This window comes from Macaca thibetana, chromosome 3 (assembly GCF_024542745.1).
Source record: "Macaca thibetana thibetana isolate TM-01 chromosome 3, ASM2454274v1, whole genome shotgun sequence".
NCBI classification, from domain to species: domain Eukaryota; kingdom Metazoa; phylum Chordata; class Mammalia; order Primates; family Cercopithecidae; genus Macaca; species Macaca thibetana.
Window position 1 is genome coordinate 179,307,618 of NC_065580.1, and position 23,863 is coordinate 179,331,480.

The 23,863-nt window shown below is 41.1% G+C and overlaps 1 protein-coding gene across 1 annotated transcript in view; it reads right to left on the reverse strand.

Annotated features, from left to right (window-relative positions):
* CHODL (chondrolectin) overlaps positions 1 to 23,863 on the reverse strand; it is a 456,335-nt gene that overhangs the window by 340,223 nt on the left and 92,249 nt on the right. The window contains exon 3 of the mRNA XM_050782173.1: positions 10,720 to 10,901. The gene's annotated coding sequence lies outside the window, so the exon portion shown is untranslated. The remainder of the gene's footprint in view (positions 1 to 10,719; positions 10,902 to 23,863) is intronic.

A 23,863-nucleotide genomic window follows, 5' to 3' on the forward strand; every position in this document is an offset into this window, starting at 1 on the left:
CATCAAAGTTAGTTAACCTCACAAAAAGGAAAAGGATTTTTATTCTGTGTGTTGAGTAGGTGGAAGAACAGCTACATCATTCATTTATCATTTGAGGTCTTTATTCATTTAACAACCATTTATTGGAAGCCTACTATATATAAAAGATAAACCTAGTATGGAGCAAATGCTCCAACTCTATGGTCCATCAGAATATTCCATCAGCATGAGAAGTGGAGGCAGGCAGCTATAAGGTGCATGGCCCACTCGTACCTCCCTCTGGCAGAAACAGTGGTGGAATTGGTCACTGTGGCCCATGCAGGTGCTGATCTCCCTGTTCCTGCCCTACAACTGCTGCTATTAAAATGAAAGCAGGAGCCCCAGGGCAGAATGCAGGCCTCTGAGGGTCCACTATGGTCCATTCCTTTATGCCTTGAAAATCTTCCAGTCTTCTCATGTCCTCTATTAAATGCAGATATACCAGAGAAAAGAAATGTTTTGAACCACTATTAGGCAACAACTGTCAGGATCATTTAACCACCTTCTGAATATAAGAACAGCACCTAGCAAGTCAGGAACAGAGAGGACCCTGAAGGCAGTGTGATAAGTGCTAAAGACAAACCTCATCTATAATCTGCCTAGGAAATTCCCAAATTCCATTCTATACATGTGGGCAAGGGTAGATTCAACTCCCTCTCATTTCCCGATTTTTCTGGATCCAATATTCAAGTTTTCTTCAACTCTGGACTATATATACAGATAAACATGTACATACATATATGCATACACATATGTGTGTGTGTGTGTGTGGGCACACGCATGCGTGCGTGTGTGTATTTAAAAGGTCTTTCTTCCTAGGATAGACTATAGAAAGGCAATTTCCAAAATGGCCCAGATTGCCCACTAATGCACTCTTTATCCTAAATTTCCCAGTGACTTATGTTCCAGACTATTCTTTTTATAATATTTGCCTTTAGAAAGTCTTAATCCTGATTCCCAACTGGATTCAAGTACAATCACTTTAGTAACTTGGTGATATGGTTTGGCTGTGACCCCATCCAAAATCTCATCTCGAATTGTAATCCTCACAATCCCCACGTGTCAAGGGCAGGACCAAGTGGTGGTAATTGAGTCATGGGGGTGGTTTCCCTCATGTTGTTCTCGTGATAGTGTGTGAGTCTCACAAGATCTGATAGTTATATCACCATCTGGCATTTCCCCTGCTTGCATCTCTCCATCCTGAGGCCCTGTGAAGAAGGTGCCTGCTTCTCCTTTGCCTTCTGCCATGATTATAAGCTTCCTGAGGCCTCCCCTCAGGAAAGTTTAACTGTGAGTCAATTAAACTTATTTCCTTTATAAATTACCCAGTCTCAGGTATTTCTTCATAGAAGTATGAGAACGGACTAATACACTTCGGAAAAAAAAAAAAAAAAAAAAAGTTATTTATTTGTTACTCTCAGTAGCTTACTTAATCATTTGTCCTTGTCTAAACAATGCATGTTGAGACCCTAGGCAAGTATAATTCTATTGTCTAACCTAAGAGAAAGAAGTAGATTTTTTTTTCATTTCATAAAGGAAAAGCTAAACTTTTATAAAATGCCAATACAAATATCAACACATGTTATGTTTAATTAGTTGGACTAATATGAATGATCAGGTCATGGGAATGTCTGTGTATCAGCTTTTTAAGATTTTTATACTGATTTTTGAGAACTGAGCAGTGCGGTTTTGCTGCCCTCTTGAGGAAAGACAGGAATCATTACACCTAATAATTTAGTAGCTTTTTATGTTCTCATTATGCTTATTGGAACTGATTAAATTACTATTAATTAAGCCACAAATTAAAATAAGTTTTGCAATAATAATTGTCTATTAAAACATCTCAAATTATATCCTCATGAGTAAACAAAGAAAAAGAATAAACATCTCAAAGAAACTTACAATTACTACATTATTAAACTTTGAAAATAACCAATAAAAGGTATTGGGTCCACTATTTGCCCTTTCTGGACAATCAACATGGAATAATCATTTACTCAAAGGAACTCAGAAAGTGTGTGGTTCACTTAGAGTCTTGGATTGCCTGTATAGAATGTTATGAATAAAATAACAAAAATAGGAATCATCCAAATCTATTATAAATAAATTTATTCTTTTACTTGCAGGTGAATTTAAAATTTGTGGATGCTAACATACTAAGTTCCTATCATTTAAATCTTTCTCCCAATTCATGACAATAAAAAAGCAAACTCCATAAGGTGTAACTCCTTGTTCATTTATTCAACAAGCAATTTATTCAAAGCCTTCTATGTACTTTTTATGAATAATGCCAAAGGTCAGTTGAGAAATCAATGAGTTATTTAATTCTTTCCTATTTGCCCTCTGACACTTCAAATGTGTGACCAAATTTACACTCAGCATGAAAGTCAGCTATCAGGAAACTGACCCGGGTGCATACATCTTCACCCATTCTCCACCTAAGCAATCAAACCATTAATATGTATTAAGAGCTCTCTGCCTGCACGGTTCTAAAATTTTAAACTGGTGAAAACTGAGAGTCAACTTTCATGTTACGAACCAGTCACAGCTTTGGATATGTGCACTATATTATGGTACTAGAGTGACCACTAGAGGTCGCACCAGGTGGAATTTACAGAGGCTGCTCATATGCAGAATGGATTGTCCTCAGGGGCGTGTCCTTTCCTTTCTTCCACCCCACATCGCCACTAGTGCCCCCTCCCTTGAGCTTCGTTGCCCAGATTGCTCACTAATGCACTCTTTATCCTAACCTTCCAGTGACTTATGTTCCAGACTATTCTTTTTATAATATTTGCCTTTAGAATGTCTTGATCCTGATTCCCAACTGTATTAACTAATTCAGACCACAGGCTTAATGAGTGATCATTGATTGATGTCTTTGTCTTCTCATGTAGCATTTTTTTTAACAGAGCCAGATAAGGACAAGCTTTGTGGTAACAGAATGATTAGCAGTGCACCTACTTGGTTTTACAAGGTGGATATGATGATAATGTACAAAAAAGAAAAACTTATTTCTGTAGCCTTATTAATTTCTACCCTGAGTGAAATATCAAGGATGTATTATTGATTTTTCTGTTATGTTCAGCTAAAAAGTCCTTCAATCTAGAGATTTCAGATAATAAAAAGTCCAGGTCAGAACAGTCCAGACTAATGGTATAATGACAATCTTCATTTCAAGTTAAAACTTCTCCTCTCTCCCAGCTTCAGGCTTGGAAGCCCGCAGTGGGCAAATAGGATGAAGCTGGCTTCCTTTCTCTTCCTTGTTCACCCCCCTCTCCTGCTAGGTCAGGCCCAGGGAAGAGGAGTTGGCAGGAAAGTGCACAGCTGCTCCATGGTGACACAGTCGTGATCTCATATCATTTCTCTCCGGTCTCCAAAGCCGATTCTCCTCTAAAGGGTCTTTGGAGACAGCCCTCAGTCACCTTCACACTAGAGTGCACCAACTGCCTCTTCTCCCGCAGGCCACTTACTGCTCCTCCCTGCTGGCCCCTGGGCTTCTGGCTGCCCATTTCTCTCCTCAAGTCCCTTCACCATCAGCTATATGCCAGCGGAGGATGCAGACTAGCTCTCTTTTCTGCATTCACACAGCTTTCACAGGATATACTACTTTTATTCTCCCCCTTGTGTACATGCCTTTGCTCCCTGTTTAGCACTTTGTACGGTGCTACTGGGCAGAGGCACCTCCAGTCACAGCCTCTCGCCTTTAGCTTCCTCAGGCATGAGCCAAATATCAGACCCTCTATCCCTCCAACTCCAAGAGATCCTCGCGTTCCTCAACATCCTTCTTCTCTTCCAAAGAAAGGGAGAGGAGAAGAGCAGCCTGTCAACAACACTCTCCAAAGACTCTTGGCTTCTCTGACTTCACCCTGTTTCGAAACTCAAGTAAGTGATTGTTTGAACCTGACTTTGTGTCACCATCTTTCTAGTTCCACAAGAATAGTTTGGCACCTTTTCTAAAATACCGGGCTACTTAAGAACCAGTATTTTGTTCCTGGCCTTTGGGACTTGTATAAAACTGAAGAATTGGCCAGGCACAGTGGCTCACGCCTGTAATCCCAGCACTTTGGGATGCTGATGTGGGTGGATCATGAGGTCAGGAGTTTGAGACCAGCCTAGCCAACATGGTGAAACCCCTTCTCTACTAAAAATACAAAAAATTAGCTGGGTGTGGTGGTGGGCATCTGTAATCCCAGCTACTCAGGAGGCTGAGGCAGAATTGCTTGAACCTGGGAGGTGGAGGTTGCAGTGAGCCAAGAGCGTGACCCTGCACTCCAGCCTGGGTGACAGGGTGAGACTTCGTCTCAAAAAACAACAACAACAACAACAACAACAACAAAGAAGAATTAGGGAAAATGTTATATAAAATGTCCTCTGTGACCTTGTGGGAAAGTTGTTACATCTTTTTACTTATTTTATTTTACAAATCTGTAAAATTGAGCCCATGCTTACATCTACCTCATAGGGCAGTTGTCAGAATTTAGTGTGATAATGCAGATTTTGTCAGGAAAAAAAAAAAAAGGCAGAATAAGACAAAGTCTGCTTTAAATAATGGAAAAACTTGTGAAAGGAAAATAAATCTTGAGGCCCCCAAATCACTAAGCTAAATGGAAAAGTCAAGCTGGGAACTACTTAGGGCAAACCTGCCTCCCATTCTACTCAAAGTCACCTTCCATCCCACCCCCACCCCTGCTCACTGAGATAAATGCAAATCTTACTGCCTCCTTTGGAGGGGCTAATCAGAAACTCAAAAGAATGCAACCATTTGTTTCTTATCTACCTATGAGCTGGAAGCCCCCTGCCTGCTTCAAGTTGTCCCACCTTTGCTTCCAATTGTCCCACTTTGCCAGAAGGAACCAATGTTCCTCTTTTGTATGTTGACTGATGTCTCCTGTCTCCCTAAAATGTATAAAAGCAAGCTGTGCTCTGACCACCTTGGGCACATGTTGTCAGGACCTCCTGAGGCTGTGTCACGGGTACATGTCCTCCACCTTGGCAAAATAAACTTTCTAAATTAACCGAGACCTGTCTCAGATATTTGGAGTTCACAACCTTTAGGAGCTACATCTCAGTGCATTCAGTAAAAGAATAAACTTAAAGCTAAGACCTCATAGGGAATGTCACCCCACATTCCTGATATCTATGTAAAATGGTGCTGTTATTATTGTGTTTAATTTCCACATACATAGCAGTAATACTATCACACTACATTGGCAATGTGAGGTTTAGAATATCCCTTTATTTAATTAAAGTACTTCATAGATAAGTGTGCTAACAACCTTATCAGAGCTACCACTGATGAGTTCCAAACCAGATTTATCAACCCATCTTGAGTGTCTCCTCTGATTCTTAAGCCTCACCTATTTTGTGGGCCATTGGCTGCTTGCTCTGTAGTAACTGCAGCCACAGCAAGTCATGCTAGGCTGTCCAGCCATCCAAAATCTCTGGGTCCTTGCTCCACCTCTAAAGCAGTGGAGCTATGTTATAAATTTTCCCTGGAATGACCTTTAGCCAACAGGAGACAGGAGACATGAGTCAGCTCACAGATAAATTTCCCCCACAATTTTCCATCTGATGGGCTGTTCTAAGGTATGTATTTTTTTTTAGAGCCATGTAGCAGTGGCCCACTTGGTATATATCAACTTGAATTTGCTTCTTATCCTTCTCTGTCTCACTTCCTCTTTTCTTCCCTCTAACTGCACTGCCATGTACCTCCTAATTAAGCATTATCACTTCAGGTTTGCCTAAGATTCTTTTGGTTAAGTTGAACATGAACTGTTAACAAGAAACCAGAAATAGCATCATATTTCATAACTTTTCCTTTATTGTGGAATAAATCTGGACAATCAATTTATTCTTCTTGGAAAAAAATAGAAATTTGGAGTGTTCACTGAGATAATTTGGTAAAACACTAAATGTTTATTACTACTCACAGTATGATTAATTTAAACATCTGCTGTCCACATGCTGCATCAACCTAGTCCAGCTCAGCATTATCTCTTGCCTGGACTTGTACCAAAAATTCCTAGCTGGCCTTCCTGATGCTAGCCTTAACCTGTTTCAACACATTGTCTTCCCTGCTGCCAGAATGATTCATCAGTCAGGATATACTAACTGCTGTAATAAACAATCCCACAACACCCTAAGTCCCAAAGCTTAACACAGCATCTGCCTGTTTCTCACACATGTCTCAATTCAATGAGAGACACAGATGGACAAATGTCTATTCCACCTAATCTTTTAAGGACTTGCTTCCTTCTCCTAGCAGCTCCTTCATCCCCCTAGAGTTTACATCCTATTCTAGATACTGTACCTCCCACCTGCCAAATAGCAAAGAAAGAAAGCATGGAAGATTGTGCACAAGAGGGTTAGACCCCCAGCCTATAAGGGGCACACATCACTTCTGCCCAACACATCCTCTGATGGTTAATTTTATGTGTTAACTTAGATGATGTTTTTGAATGGTATTAACATCTAAAACAGTGAACTTTGCGTAAAGAAGATTGCCCTCCTATAATATAAATGAGGCTCATGCAATCAGTTGAAGGCCTGAATAGAACAAAAAGACCAGCCTCCTCAAGCAAGAAGGAATTCTTCAGCAAACTATGTTCACATTTCATTGGCATCAGAGGCTCTCCTGAGCTTCTGCCATTTCACACTGCAGATTTTGGACTTCCCAGTCTCTATAATCACATGAAACAATTTCTTATAATAAATCTGGGGCCGGGCGCGGTGGCTCAAGCCTGTAATCCCAGCACTTTGGGAGGCCGAGATGGGCGGATCACGAGGTCGGGAGATCGAGACCATCCTGGTTAACACGGTGAAACCCCGTCTCTACTAAAAAATACAAAAAACTAGCCGGGCGAGGTGGCGGGCGCCTGTAGTCCCAGCTACTCGGGAGGCTGAGGCAGGAGAATGGCGTGAACCCGGGAGGCGGAGCTTGCAGTGAGCTGAGATCTGGCCACTGCACTCCAGCCTGGGTGACAGAGCGAGACTCCGTCTCAAAAAAAAAAAAAAAAAAAATCTGTTTCTGTCTATCTATCTATCCATCCATCCTATTGGTCCTATTTATCTTGTGAGTCCTGACTAATACACACCCTTGGCCAAAAGTTAGGTATATGGACCCTAACTGCAAGGGAGCTTGGAAATGTAGCTTGTAGAAAAGAGGCAAGACATGAACAGTAGCAGCAAAACTTTCAAAAATAGACATATGAACATATAACTTCCCTGTATTAAATCCATCTTTTTATTGCCCTTGGAACAATATGAAAACTTACTATGAAGCTGTCAGTTCTTCAGATCCTTATCTTTGCCTTCAGTGGGGCCTCTGACTCTCTCACTAGCAGTATACAATCAGATGTATTTACTCCAGTAGATCTCACTCTCTATTGACTCCAGCTCTTCCTCATACACTGTCAATAATAATAGCTACCATTTATTGAGCATGTGCTATCTGCCAAGCACTGTCTCAAAAATGTAAATGCATTTTCTTGTTTAATCCTTACGACAACTTGTAAGTTTAGTATATGATATGGTTTTTCTGTGTCCCCACCCAAATCTCATCTTCAATTATAACTCCCACAATTCTCGTATGTCATGGGAGGAACCCAGTGGGAGGTGATTAAATTATGGGGGCAGATCTTTTCTGTGCTGTTCTTGTGATAGTGAATGAGTCTCACAAGATTTGATGGTTTTAAACATGAGAGTTTCCCTGCACAAGCTCTCTCTTTGCCTGCTGCCATCCATGTAAGACGTGACTTGCTCCTCCTTGCCTTCCACCATGATTGTGAGGCCTCCCCAGCTATGTGAAACTGTAAGTCCATTAAACTTCTTTCTTTTGTAAATTGCCCAGTCTTGGGTATATCTTTATCAGCAGCATGAAAACTGACTAATACAGTAAATTGGTACCAGTACAGTGGGGTGCTGCTGAAAAGATACCCAAAAATGTGGGGGCAAATTTGGAGCTGGGTAACAGACAGAGGTTAGAACAGTCTGGAGGGCTCAGAAGAAAACAGGAAAATGTGGAAAGTTTGGAACTCCCTAGAGACTTGTTGAATGGCTTTGAACAAAATCCTGATAATGATATGGACAATGAAATCCAGGCTAAAGTGATCTCAGATGGAGATGAAGAACTTGTTGGAAACTGGAGCAAAGCTGACTCTTGTAATAGCAAAGAGACTGGCAGCAATTTGTCCCTGCCCTAGAGATTTGCGGGACTCTGAACTTGAGAAAGATGATTTAGGGTATCTGGCAAAAGAAATCTATAAGCAGCAAAGCATTCAAGAGGTGACTTGGGTGCTGTTAAAATAATTTCATTTTAAAAGGGAAACAGAGCATAAAAGTTTGAAAAATGTGCAGCCTGACAATGAGATAGAAAAGAAAATCCCATTTTCTGAGAAGAAATTCAAGCTGGCTGCAGAAATTTGCCTAAGTAACAAGGAACCAAATGTTAATCCCCAAGACAATGGGGAAGATGTCTCCAGGGCATGTCAGAGACCTTTGTGGTTTGCGGCAGCCCCTCTTATCACAGGCTTGGAGGTTTAGAAGGAAAAAATGGTTTCATGGGCCAGGGCCAGGGCCCCTCTGCTGTATGTAGTTTAGGGACTTAGTGCCCTGCATCTCAGCTGCTCCAGCCATGACTAAAAGTAACAGCTTGGGATGTTGCTTCAGAGGGTAGAATCCCAAACTTTGGCAACTTCCACATGGTGTTGAGTCTGCAGGTGCACAGAAGTCAAGAATTGAGGTTTGAGAACCTCTGCCTAGATTTCAGAGGATGTATGGAAATGCCTGGATGCTGGGCAGAAGTTTGCTGCAGGGGCAGAGTGCTCATGGAGAACCTCTGCTAGAGCAGTGCAGAAGGGAAATGTGGGGTCAGAGCTCCCACACAGAGTCCCTATGGGGGCACCACCTAGTGCAGCTATAAGAAGAGGGCCACCATCCTCCAGACCCCAGCATGGTAGATCCACCGACAGCTTGCACTGTGCACCTGTATTTACCCTGCAAAGCCACAGGGGCAGAGCTGCCCAAGGAGATGGGAGCCCAACTCTTGCATCAGCATGACCTAGCTGTGAGGCATGGAGTCAAAAGAGATCATTTTGGAGCTTTAAGATTTGACTGCCCTGCTGGATTTCTGACTTGCATGAGGCCTGTACCCCTTTGTTGTGATCAATTTCTTCCATTTGGAATGGCTGCATTTACCCAATTCCTGTACCCACATTGTATCTATGAAGTAACTAACTTGCTTTTGATTTTACAGGCTCATAGGCAGAAGTGATTTGCCTTATCTCAGATTACACTTTGGACTGTAGACTCCTGAGTTAATGCTGAAATGAGTTAAGCCTTTAGGGGACTGCTGGGAAGGCATGATTGGTTTTAAAATGTGAGGACATGAGATTTGGGAGGGGCTGGGGTGGAATGATATAGTTTGTCAGTGTCCCCACCCATATCTCATCTTAAATTGTAACTCCCACAATTCCCATGGGTCATGGGAGGAACCCAGGGGGAGGTGATTAAATTATGGGGGCAGATCTGAATCTCAAGAGATTTGATGGTTTTAAAAATGGGAGTCTCCCTACACTAGCTCTCTCTTTGCCTGCTGCCATCCATGCAAGGCGTGATTTGCTCCTCCTTGCCTTCTGCCGTGATTGTGAGACCCCAACCTCCTGCCATGTGAACTGTAAGTCCATTAAACTTTCTTTTGTAAATTGCCCGGTCTCAGGTATGTCTTTATCAGCAGTGTGAAAACAGACTAATAGAGTATAATAACTACTTTACAGATGGAAAAATTGTGGCACAGAAAAGTTAGGTAATTCACCCAAGGTCAGATAGCAAGTAAACAGTAAAAAATAAAATATTTAAACACCTCATCAAACTTGAAAACCCCCCTCATCCCCAGTTTCTCTTTGCCATACCCCACCAGCATCAGCCTCTTCATCTGTCTAACACCTTCCTTATCCTCAGGATATCTATTTAACCTGTTATTTACCTCAGGATATCTATTTAAACCTGTTATTTAAATCTATTTAAACCTGTTGTTTCAGGAGCAATTTATGACTCCATAGACTTCACAAGATTTATCTACTAAAGCTTTCATGGGATCTTTCACTTCCCATATCATAGCACATTTATTATAACTACTCGTCTAATTGTTCATCATCTCCTTTAGAGTTTAGCTTCAAATATGGCAGAACCACACACACACACACACACACACACACACACACGCATATCAGAGAGAGAGAACAGAAGACTTCATTTTTACAATGTTAACAAAAAGATAAAATATTCAGTGTGCTAAGTATCACTCATTTACCCCCTGTAGATCTACTCTTTACTCTTCTCTTCTCTGTGTCCCAGGAGACTGACATTTGTGAACCACATCAATGGTTACCTTTTTTCTCTGGCTTCTGTTGGATTTGGCCAGTAGAAGGCACCACCAGGTAATCAGATGGCAAGAGAAGAGCGAGGTCAGGGTGTGTCCTTCCCTGGGTTGACTGCATCCCTCTACAGATGGCCACCCACTGTGTAGGGCATGAATGTCTTCTAAGTACCCCCTCCTCAGTCTGGTACACTCCTTCTACCTTCTTATTACTCTCTGCAATCGCTAGCCCCAGATATTTTACTGCCTGTGTTCTTCAGGGTTCTTCAGAGAAACAGAATCAATAGTACGTGGATATAGATATAAATACATGAGAGGGGACTTACCATGGGAATTGGCTCACACGTTTATGGAGGCTGAGAAGTCCCACGGTCTGTCATCTTCAAGCTGGAGACCCAGGAAAGCCAGTGAAGTAGCTCAGTCTGAGTCCAAAGGCCTGAGAGCCTGGGCAGGATTGCTGGTGCAAGTCTCAGAGTCCGAGGACCAGAGAACCTAGGGTTCTGATGTCCTATGGCAGGAAAAGAAAGTGTTTCAGTTCCAGAAGACAGAGAGTGAATCTGACTTTCTTCTGCCTTTTTGTTCTATCTGGGCCCTGAGCCGACTGGATGGTCCTCGCTCACACTGAGTGAGAGTGGATCTTCCTTACACAGTCTGCTGGCTTAAATGTCAATCTTTTCCAAAATCACCCTCATAGACCCAGAAATAATCCTTTACTAGCTCTCTAGGTATTACTTAATCCAGTCAAGTGTACACCTAAAATTAGCTTTTACACTGTCCCTTGTTGAGTCTCCTTAACCCTTTCCTCACCTTTGAAAATAATCCTTTCATCAAACTCCCCTCCATTAGCCCATTTGAATATCTGCTATACCTTTCTTGCTGGGACTCTGACTTATACACAGGAAACCTAATGAGAAATGTGCAAAATTTATGTGAAGAAACTATATAACACTAGTAATGGAAAACAATAAAAATAGGTATGAACAAATAATAAAAGCATACCATATTTCTGGATAGGAAAAATCAACATGATAAACGTGTAAACCTCCATTAATTAATTCATAATTTTAAATTGATTCTATTAAAAATACTGGCAATAATTTGAACTACTGAAGCTAATCTTAAAGTTTCTATAAAAATATAAGCAAAAATAATTTTTAAAAATCTAAAAAGGAAGAGTAACAAGGAGGAAGTAGCCCTACAAGTCATAAAATATATTACAAAGCTACAATATTAAGAAAATACAGTGCCTGTTCAAAAATAGATAATTCACTGGGATAGAAAAGAAAGTCCAAATATAGACCTAAATATATAATTTTTAGTATGTCATGTGATGTTGTTTTAAATCAGTTGAAAAAATATGAATTTGCAATAAATGACTTGGAGACAACCTAGATATAAACTGGGAAAAAATGAGGTTCTTTTTCGTAATCTCAGTTAATTTGGGCTCCCTTGCCACTTTCCTCTGAGGTTGTGTTTAAGTTCTGGGGCTATTTGCAGTATCCAAGCATCAGAAGGAGACCATCTGGCTCTGTGTGTAATCCGAGCCTGGGGACACAAACTGGCATACACATTGCCTCCTCTGAAGGAGACATGCCTCATCCCTGTCTGCAGGGCTCCTTCAGGTCCAACACAATCTCTGCTGCTTCTGGGAGACTACTGGAGATTAAGACTCATTCTACGTTCATACCATGCTGGGGTACAGAACATCTGTATGACTGTCTAAGGTACTAGGTACCTAGACATGTCATGCAGTCATTTCTTCCCAAATATGACACTTAAGGAGAATGGTTGTGTTAAGTGTTCTTAATAGTCCTATACACCGGAATGTATATCTCTAATGACTAAAGCATTGTTAGTTTATAGGCTTATAAGCTCAAAGACAGGCAGCACAGCAGCTAAGTCAGGATTCATCCAGGCGACAAAGGCAGATGGGATCGTCTCATCTCTCCAGTGTTACTCCTAGGGAGCAAGGCATAGATCCCTTTATTCACAAATTTCACAAATTCATCTGAATTTTTCTAACTGCCTGGAAAAGCTCTAACCTCCTCCAATCCTCAGCTCTGGCTTTTTATTCTCTTTGAGGCTTAGCATTCTAGAAAAGGAAAGCCTGGGAAAGAATGGAAACAAATATGATTTCACCAAACCTTCAAGATCCACATTCCTCTATAGGAAATGAGCACACCTTCTTGAAGAGAGGAAAAGGAAAAAGGATGAAGGCAAATAATCATGAGAGAAAACACTGAGAGTTCAAAAATCTATAAGGTACCATATTTATCATGTAAAAAGATCACTTAAACAGGTATTTTATGTCACAACAAAACCAACTAGAGAATCAACTGGTCCACTTGATGATAATAATACATAAGCATATCCATGACTGAAAGAGGGAAAACAGAGATTAAATTCTTAAACCACCTTGGGCTTTGCTGAGGAACTCATTTGAAAGACTTCCACTAATAATGTATATTTCCAATTAGACATACTGAAGTACTTCATTAAATGGGAGAAATCTTCCTCAATTTTTTTTCCTGTTTCCTCTCCACTGCATCATTCTCGAATAGTACCCTTCCTTTTATTCACCTTCTCTTTACTTGCCCCTTGGGAAGAACTCTCCTCTCCTCCTCATATATGCGCCTCACCTGAAGATGCCACCACTGGGCCATTCAGTCAGTGACCCACCCACCATCTCTACCAGTTCCTTCCCCTCCTCACGCCAAAATGTGCAGGCTTCTTGTCTTACACCTACTTTCAACCCCTCCCACATGTGTATTCTCGATTTATCTTCCTGCCTTTACCAAAACCTTTTTTTTTTTTTTTTTTTTTTTTTTGCTGTAAAATTTGATACACATCTTTTGCTTTGGAATTAAAGCTCTCCAGAATATGACACTTGAAGAGAATGGTTGTGCTAAGTGTTCTTACTGGTCCTATATATGTATTACTAAAGTAGTATTAGAGTATAGGCCTATGAAGATCAAAGATGAGCAGCACAGTATGTAAGTCAGCTTCCAACCTGGAATCAGAAACCACTCTGCACATCTGTAATCCTGTGACATATCTCTTTGCCCTATCCATGGGGCGAGGTATAGAGGGCTGAGGAGCACAGAGTTTACATGCTTTCTCCAGGCCGACCACCGTCCCAGCACCTCAATGTGTACACCAGCTAGAAAGTTCTTCTGATATCATTGATTAGGGTCTGTTATGAAGGTTTCGCTATGTAGGCATGACTGATTAAATCACTGACCATTGGTGACTGAACTCAAGTTCAACTCCTCTTCCCTTCCTATTGGTTGAGTGTTGGGGTGAAAGTTCCAGCCCTCTAATCATGCCTTGGTGTTTCTGGTGACTCAAGCATTTGAGAAATGATTAGATCATGGAAGTGAAGCCCCCATCTTTGGGATTCGTGCCCTTATAAAAGAGGCCCTAGAGAGACCCATTACTCTTCTGCCATGTGAAACAAGGGTGAGGAGATACCATCAATAAAGAAGCGGGCCCTCACCAAACACAGCTGGCACCTTGATCTTGAACTTTCCAGTGTCCAGAACCATGAGAAATAAATATGTGCTTCTGTAAACCCCCTGGTTTATGGTATTTTGTTATGACAGCCTGAATGGACTGACCTCCATTATTGCACAGTTGTCTTGTGTTCTTTCTGCAGTCTCACTCTTGCCCTGAAACCCTAACCTTTAGACTACTCCCTGTTCTGGTCTTGGCTCGCGTGGCCGTCACATCCCCACATCATTAGTGCTTCCTTCCACTCCAAATCCAGATCCCAGTCCACCCTCGCAAAGCCACCAGCCCAGCTCCCAAGATCTTGTTTGAGAAGGTTTTCTGTTATTTGCAAACAAAAGAATACTGATCCAATTCACAAATATCAACATGGTCTGTCATTTGTTTTACAAATTTTCCATTTTGTGCTAGATTTTCTACTCAATTCCATCACCAGCACTATCTGTTGACATTATTTTCATAGTTATTTTTCATAAGGAAACATAGTCTTAATACTTCATCAATCATTATAATAAGTTCCTAGGAATAAACAGAGATAATACAGCCCCTGTAAACTGGAGATGCGACACAATATTCTAACCCTAAGAAAAAGGAAAACACTGTTGCCACTTGGGGTAAGGGGATCAGTGGACCTCATCTTGAGGTATAAGAACACTGTATTTGGTGGTTTGGCACAGTGAGTATATGAACAAGCTTTGGAACCAGGCAGACAGGGGTTTGAGTTTGCCATTTGCCAGTCCTGTGACTATCTTAGGGTACAGTTTCTTCACCTGTAAATAGACACTTTAATTGTGCATCTCTTATAGAGCTGTCATAGAAAATAAGATAATGCATGTAATGCAATTTCCAAAGTTTCTGGTGCATAGTCAGACTGATAAAATGTTACCCATTTTTGTTTCATTTTTATTGGAAATGGCAGAGGGTAGGAGATGAGATGAAAGCTGACATTACCCAGGACATTAGAAAATATGTCAAGGGTGAATTTATGAAATTGTTGGTCAAATATTTTTCTGTCATTTTTGATAAATCACTGGAAGGATCTTGAGAACTATATATACCAATGACTCTAATATTAGCGCTAGAAAAGACGGCACACTGTAATGAAGTTCAGAATATATATAGACAGAGATATATACATACATACAGATATCCCTACAGATTTGAAACCATCTAAGAAAATGGCAACATGATTTCTATAAGTCACCCCTGACTTCAGCTGTTACCAACAAGTCACCAAATATTTAATCCCACATAGAGATATAAAACAAGTTTATAAATTATTTCATTATAGATGCAAGAATAACTTGCAGCCAACTCATGTGCAGGAAGTTCAAATCTGAGCTCACAAGTCACATGTGCAAGAATTAGAGCTTTACTTTTCTGAAATTCAACACATTGTCTGTCCATTTCAAACTCCCATTCAGGAACTAAATTGCAAGCTATTCAAGGCACCCTGTCTCCCACCCCGATCCAGCCCACTTCCTCCCCTAGACCACGATGAGAGGAGTGAAGCAGGATCAAAAACAAGTGAAGAAGGATCAGTAACAGTACCCCTTGTAGTCAATCACAGCCTGAGACAGAAGAAAAACCCATTGATACCGATACTGTCTTTGCTTAATATATTAATATTTTATTCATAATGTACTTTTGCTTCATTTTGATATTTCAAATATGGCATTAAAATATTGAGTTTTCAGGACTGGAGAACCAAATACGGTATATTCTGAGTTGTAAGTGGAAGCTAAGATATGATAACACAAAGGCATAAGAATGATATAACAGACCCTGGAGACTGGGGTGGGGGATGGTTGGGATGGGGATAAGGGATAAAGCACTACAAATCGGGTACACTATAGGCTGCTCGGGTGACAGGTGCACTAAAATCTCAGAAATAACCTCTAAAGAACTTATCCACGTAACCAAAACCACTTATATTCCAAAAACTACTGAAATAAAAGTAAAATTTTAAAAAACTAACTGAATAAATAAAATAAAATACTGAGTTTTTTGGCACACCATTAAATGTTGCACCCAGGGTTGGTGACTCACTTGCTTTATCCAAATCCTAACCCTAAACCACACAGGATGCTGACACATCATTTGGCCTCAACCTCAGGAATCTTCAAACTTGGTCATATTGAATCACTGCTATGCCCATTTCAAGGAGCTCAGAAAAACTGATCTGCTCTCCCATACCACTCTGAGGCTTCAGGTCAATTATCAGTATTGCCTGAGATACTTTCCCACTCTGTGCTGCTCTTAGATACATAAGAAATTGTTCTACTCCTCCTCAGAGTACAAAGAGACAGGCGGGAACCCTAAAAGGATAACAGAAGCCCATCTTCCTGGATGCATCACACTGCAAATTTTACACTTGATGTGGAATATAAGAAGTCGCTGGGTCCTCAGCAGTCCGTCTATTTCCCCAGGCTTCACCTGGGAAGGGAGGCACAGATCAGTGGGGTGCTGGTAAGTGTTTAACAACAGCTCTCCAGGATGTGGTGGGGGGACTGGCTTGTAGCATCTGCCCATTTCTGTAGATTAAAACTCTCACCATGGCTGATTTCAAGTTACCAATGTGATACTAGCAAGTTCGCAAAACTCCTAAAAATTTAACAATTGGCTCTAAGCAATGGAACAAATCAGGTTCAGCAAACAGCAGCATATTTCTCTTCAATTAATTATCTGAGACTCCAACGTATCTGAGGCTGCTATCTTCCTTTAAGGTGGCAGTGGTAGTCAACAAAGGGGAGACATCAAGTGTCAGCCTCCAATTGTTAGCGACACCATATCTAGCCTCTTGTTCACCTTCTCACTTTCTTCCTTCCTAGGTTCAGTAAATCAGGAGCAGGAAAAACAACTCTTTATCTAATCTGCAAAATCTATTACTTACCGCTAAATTCTAGAAGCGGAAATAGATGAGCCAAGAATTTAACTTTTGTGATCAGATCTGTCTGTACTGTCCCTTCCTTAAGGCAATGAAGGCAGAACGCCTAACTGTCCTTATGGAGGAAATAGTTTATTATTCTATTTTAAATAATGCCTTTAATTATTTAGTATATTATTTTAAGTATCATTTAATATAATGCTTTATAGCATATTGTTTTCTTATTTCAAAATAAGTGGTTTCACCATTTGACGATGTCAAGAAATTTTTTTTCATCGCTCATATTCTCAGCCCTACGCATATCTTATTCTAGGTTCCTCAGCATGTTGAGATGGTTTTTAATATTCCTGAGGGTGATTGGTTTCTTGTTTGTTTGTTTGTTTTGAGAAGGAGTCTCGCTCTGTCGCCCGGGCTGGAGTGCAGTGGCGCGATCTCAGCTCACCGCAAGCTCCGCCTCCCGGGTTCCCGCCATTCTCCTGCCTCAGCCTCCCGAGTGAGGAGGCGCCACCACCACGCCCGGCTAATTTTTTGTATATTTAGTAGAGACGGGGTTTCACCGTGTTAGCCAGGATGGTCTCAATCTCCTGACCTCGTGATCCGTCCACCTCGGCCTCCCAAAATGCTGGGATTACAGGCCTGAGCCACCGCGCCCAGCCGAGTTATTGTTTTAAAGACAATATCTTTGGATTTTTTTAAATAAGTATATACATTTAGCTCTGATTTCCTTTTGTAAATATGAATGGATGTCTTTTGTCCTTCTCTCCAATAGTATGTTAAATTAAATGATGCTGGGATCAGTGTTTCTGATGGCCCAATCTCAAAAGACTATTCTCTTTGGATACATTTTCCAAAACTTTAAGATACGCAAAACCACCAGCATTTTACTCAGACAAGAAACGACTCTGGTTTACACAGAGCAGGAACTGGTGCTGGGACTTCATTCAGGCTATGAATAGAAGAAGCCTGGCCCAGCAAGAAAACTGACACTGAGAATGGAGGCACGTAGCAAGGATAGTCTCATAAACAAAAAGAGAAGCAACAGAAAGAAAATCTGTAAGAACTCCCTCAGGCCTTTGATCACAGAACACCGTGTAGATGTTCCAGGGCCTCATTTAAGACACTGGCTAGTTACTATGTGACCCGAAGCAGCTCACGCCACCACTCTGAGACTGCTTTTTCATCTGAAAAAATATATATATATATATATATATATCTCAACAACTACTTTTGGGCATTCTTATAGGACTATGTTAAGTGCTTGGTAAAATGTAAGGGTATGCCATTACAGCAATATATTCATTTTAACAGAATTTCACAGTAAAATAATGTGGGTATTTTCTACATTGTTTTTCGTTGGCATTTTACTGTGAAAACCAATAAACCCAGCGGCCAGCACCATGTTTATTATCCAAGGACAAAACCTTTGTGCATACCTTTAGGTTATCTAATACCTGGTACTAAAAGAAAAAAGCAAATAAAACCAACTTACAGATTGCATCTAGAACAGACATTATACAATATCCATTTGTGTCAATAAAAATATTGAAGTATAATTTTTTTTTTTTTTTTTTTGAGACAGAGTCTCACCCTGTCACCCAGGCTGGAGTGCAGTGGCACCATCTCAGCTCACTGCAACCTCTGCCTCCCAGGTTCAAGCGATTCTCCTGCTTCAGCCTTCAGAGTAGCTGTCCAGAGTAGCTGGGATTACAGGCGCCCACTACCATGCCCAAGTAATATATATATATATATACTTCTTTTTTTTTTTGCATTTTTTTTTTTTTTTTTTTTTTTGCATTTTTACTAGAGACGAGGTTTCACCATATTTGTCAGGCTGGTCTCGAACTCCTGACTCAAGTGATCTGCCTACGTCGGCCTCCCAGAGTGCTGGGATTATGGGCATGAGCCACCATACCAGACCTAAAAATATTATTTTCAAATTGGCTTGAGTGTAACTTCTAGCAAGCATAAAAATATTACTTTTAAATTGCCTTGAGCATAATTTCTAACCCAGATTTCTAAAAACCCACAGAAGTACTCAAACGCCACATTGGTGGAAGATGTAAGAAGGGGACTTTATAGTCTGCTGTTCTGCCTTTGCTTTCCCGTCTCAGATTCTTAGGGAGGTAGTTAAAGCAACCTCTCATAAGAAAGTGTTATATCTAATAAAGACAGCAGAGAGGTCACAGAGCAATCAAGAGTCAGGAACTGAGTCTGAAAACGCTTTTTCTCTGTCCTTTAGGTAGCTTCACTCCACTCTAACTCTCAATTGTTAGTGGAATCATACTCCGTGGATTTTGCTACCTAATGTTGAAAGAAAACTTTAAAACTCCAGGCAATCCATCCCCAGTTCATCAGCTCTCACCTTAGGAGCACTGCTCAGGGCGGGTACAAAGACAGTCATTTCATTCCTCTCACTACAGCCACATTTTCTGTCCTCCTCACTGCCTTCCGCCGTCTGTACTAATACTACTCTTATTCAGCCTCCAAGGATTATTTCCAGGGATTTCCTCAAATCACAATTCTTTATATAATATTTAGAATTTCATGTGATTCCAATGCAGGAAAAGTGCAATCTCCTGCCATTTCTATCACACTGTCTGGAAACATCCCCTCCCACTTATTTACCTTAACGAAAAGAGGAAAATGGAAGAAAATGTATCTTTTCCCATTAAAAAAAAAAAAAAATCCCCTTTATTAATCAACCAAAAAAATGCTACTTCATGACTCCACTGTGTTCCTTTCCTTTTTTTTCTTTTCTTTTTTTTTTTTGGTAGAGACAGGGTCTCACTAGGTCTCACTTTGTTACCCTGGTCTGTAACACCTGGGCTCAAGCCAGCCTCCTGTCTTTGGCCTCCCAAAGTGCTGGGATTACAGGCATGAGCCTTCGCACCTGGCTGGCCTCCTTTACTCTTTTACTTACTCCCTCTCTTCACTCTTCAGCTGAAACTTCTTTCTCCTGGCTTAACCACCTACCAGAGAGACCGTCCCCCACAACTCCTGCAGATTTCCCTCTAGACGGCTCCATTACTCTATCGCACCACTATTTAACTCTTTCTTAATACTTATCCCAATATAAATTTTAAATATTCATTATTTATTTATTTATTGAGATGGAGTCTCGCTCTGTCGCCCAAGCTGGAGTGCAGTGGCGCGATCTCGGCTCACTGCAAGCTCCGCCTCCCGGGTTCCCGCCATTCTCCTGCCTCAGCCTCCCGAGTAGCTGGGACCACAGGCGCCGCCACCGCGCCGGGCTAGTTTTTTTGTATTTTTAGTAGAGACGGGGTTTCATCGTGTTAGCTAGGATGGTCTCGATCTCCTAACCTCGTGATCCACCCGTCTCGGCCTCCCAAAGTGCTGGGATTAGAGGCGTGAGCCACCGCGCCCGGCCATCATTTATTTTTAATGCTTTTCGTTTATAATCCTACAAGACATACTGAGCTCCAGGAGGATCTTTTTGCCATACTCACCTCTGCATTTCAGTGCCTCGCTCACTGCCTGACATAAAGTACTGTGAAGAACTGGGAAGGGACTCAATTTTGCTCTACTCACAAGCCAATAAGTTTGCCTGCTACAGTTTTTTTGACGCCAGTAGAAGACAAGAGATTCAGGGTCAGAGAAGAACAGCTTATGAATTACAACAAGAGCAATAGCCAGAATTTTGGCATTTTGGGGACAGTATCTCGAGCCCCAAGTCTACGGGGTGACACAAAAGGACCAAAAGATACCTGGACACATAGTGGGTTGTGATACAGGAGGGGAATGCTGAGTTTAGGGGATGCAAAAATTTTATAATGGGCAGCAAGTATGTCTGCCCTTTGCTCCAAATGGAGACCCAATCCCTAGCTTCCAAGGCCATTCACTGTATGAACATCACTGAAAAGATTTTCTGGGACAAAGGGCAATCTGTGCCTTTCTTATAAGGTACGCAGACACATAAGAAATCCATGGAAAATTATCCCTAACAAGTAGAGAATCAAAAAATAAAATTTTTGATTTAATGAATAAATGAACTAGAACACCAATCTAGCACAGGTAGTGAAACCATTTTTAAGAAGAGAAAGAAAACGTTCTGTTACTGAAGAGATGTCCTTACCCAGTGGAATGCTGGCAACTGTTTAACAATCAGCTCTTGGGGATACAGGAGAGCTCATTTGATTTGTAGCATTTCTCGGTTTTCTTAGCAAAAGTATTCACACTGTAACCAACAACAAGTTACTGAGATCTCAGAATGCAGAGCTCGGGGGAGATGCTGGGCAGCACATCATTGTGGAATATTCCCACCATATGAATGCAAAATATGGAAATCATCTCAATAGGTGATTTTACTATAACAGTAAAATACTTAGGAAGTGGTGAGTCTTGAGTATATATTACTGTAGTTTTAAAGACAATTTATTTCATTGTAAGTTTATATGACTTATTTTTTTGAGACAGGGCCTTGCTCTTTTGCCCAGGCTGGAGTGCAGTGGCGCAATCATAGCTCACTGCAGCCTGAACTCCTGGGCTCACGTGATCCTCCCACCTCAGCTTCCCAAGCAGCTGAGACTCCTAGCATGCACTATCATGTCCAGCTAATTTATTTTGATTTTGATTTTTTGTAGAGATAGGGGCCTCACTATGTCGTCCAGGCTGGTCTCAAGCTCCTGACCCCAGGCAATCATCCCACTTTGGCCTTCCAAAGCTCTGGGATTATAGGTGTCAGCCACTTTGCCCGGCCTTGACTTGGTTTTTAATAATGTCTGTGTTTAACAACTGGCTCACAAAATTCTTGACAATTTAACAATTGGCTCTTGTGAGCAGGTGCAGGATACTCTTTACCACTGTTCTTCACTCCTCTCTGCCTGCTTTTGGTGTCACTCTTGTCCCTTCAGTCCCATATGTATTTATTTCCAGATCTTTCATTTCTTTCAAACTCACCTACTTCTGTTCCTCCTGGCTACGCTCTGCCTGAGTCCCTTTCACTACACCCCCAAGCCTCACCCCATTCCTGGAAAGCTTTGGATTCTGTCCTTCACCATCCTCCCACCCCCACTGCCCAATACACACACACCATGGCAGGCCACAGAAGCACCCCCAGGGATGGGATCCAGGAGATTCCACCTCGCCTTCCTCAGTAATCAAGGCCACAGCAGGGGAGATGGCTACTGGGTTCCCAAGTGATCACTTTCAATGCATTTCCTCATGAAATCATTGCAACTACTTGTTAGGCTCTACCCTATTTTTTGTGCCATATTTTAAGTACCGTTTATTATAATAGGGATTTATAAGCAAATCTGAGATACTAACCTCTCTTCTTATGTGAAAAATGCATTCCAGTTTTCAAACTTAGAAAGGAACTTTGGGAACATACACAAATGAGAAACTGCTTAATATATGGAATTTGATATATGATTGTATAATGTTTATTGAACTATATCCACCAGAGGGCAGCAAAAAATTTTACATGGGACATATATTTACTCAATACAGAATTAAGAGCAAACCTCTGTCATTACTTAACGATAAACAGAAACCATTCGAGTCCCAGATAGCAACATTACTTCAAGTTTATGTGGAGAATTAAAAAAAAAAAAAAAAAAACTGCAGAATGTATTTCTTAAGATTAAAAACCCATGACTGTTCTATTTATTTTTAAAGGATTTCAATATTATGGAGAAATATAATCACAAGGCTACTCTTTTTTTTTTTTAAAGCCTCAATACTAACTTTTATATTAGGTTAATCTCCAGTTAGTGACTCATTGATCCATTTAACATATATTATTTAAACACTTCTCATATTCAAAACTGTCATGCACATCCATGTGAAGAGACCACCAAACAGGCTTTGTGTGAGCAATAAACCTTTTTAATCACTTGGATGCAGGCGGGCTGAGTCCGAAAAGAGAGTCAGCGAAGGGAGATAGGGGTGGGGCAGTTTTATAGGATTTGGGTAGGTAAAGGAAAATTACAGTCAAAGGGGGTTGTTCTCTGGTGAGTAGGGGTGGGGGGTGACAAGTGCTCAGTGGGGGAGCTTTTGGGCCAGGATGAGCCAGGAAAAGGAATTTCACAAGGTAATGTCATCAGTTAAGGCAGGAACAGGCTATTTTCACTACTTTTGTGGTGGAATGTCATCTGTTAAGGCAGGAACCGGCCATCTGGATGTGTATCTGCAGGTCACAGGGGATGTGATGGCTTAGCTTTGGCTCAGAGGCCTGACAAAAACATTGTGCTAGTAATGACCACAGTGAGGCATGATTCGAGGAACACAAAAACAACTGCCACCTGTGCCACTGTGTATCAGTCAGAATTCTCCAGAGACATAGAAGCATTTGGATGTGTGTGTGTGAATGTGTACATTAAAAGATTTATTCTAAGGAATTGGCTCATGAAATTATGCGGGCTGGCAAGTCTGAAACTTGTAGATACAGACAAGCAGACTGGAAATGCAGGCAGGAGAGGATGCTATATGGTCTTCAGGCAGATTTTTCTTTTCAGGGAAACCTGTTTTTTGCTCTGAAGGACTTCATCTGATGGGATGAGGCCCACCCATATTATGAAAGTTAGTATCTTTTACTTAAAATCAACTGACCATAGATGTTAATTGCATCTACGAAATGCCTACCTTCACAGTGACACCTGGACTGGCATTTGGTTACGTAACTGAGTACTATAGCCCAGACAAGGTGACACATAAAATTCACCATTCCACTGCCCAAAAACATTTTCCCTGTCCAGATGCCATATCCTAGAAATGACGCACTTGGAAAACCATGCTCTGAGTCATGGACTGATCTTTCCAGATAACATTTCTAAAATGCATACATGCTTGGTAGGTTAATATACCTACCGAGACACCCAGGCGTGAGTGCCAGGTTATCACATACATTTCTTCAGACAAAAGACAATCTGTGGCATCCCGAAAGCAACGAGTAGCAAGAGATTCTAAACGCTGAACGGAAAGCTGCAAGTCACCACCAAGAGACAAGCAGGCTGGAAACCACCCATTTCCTCATTTTACATAAAATTTCCGCTGCCCAAAAGTACAATCATTGATGCTTGTCGTAAGAAACTAAATGTTGTTATTGCTGTTCGAAA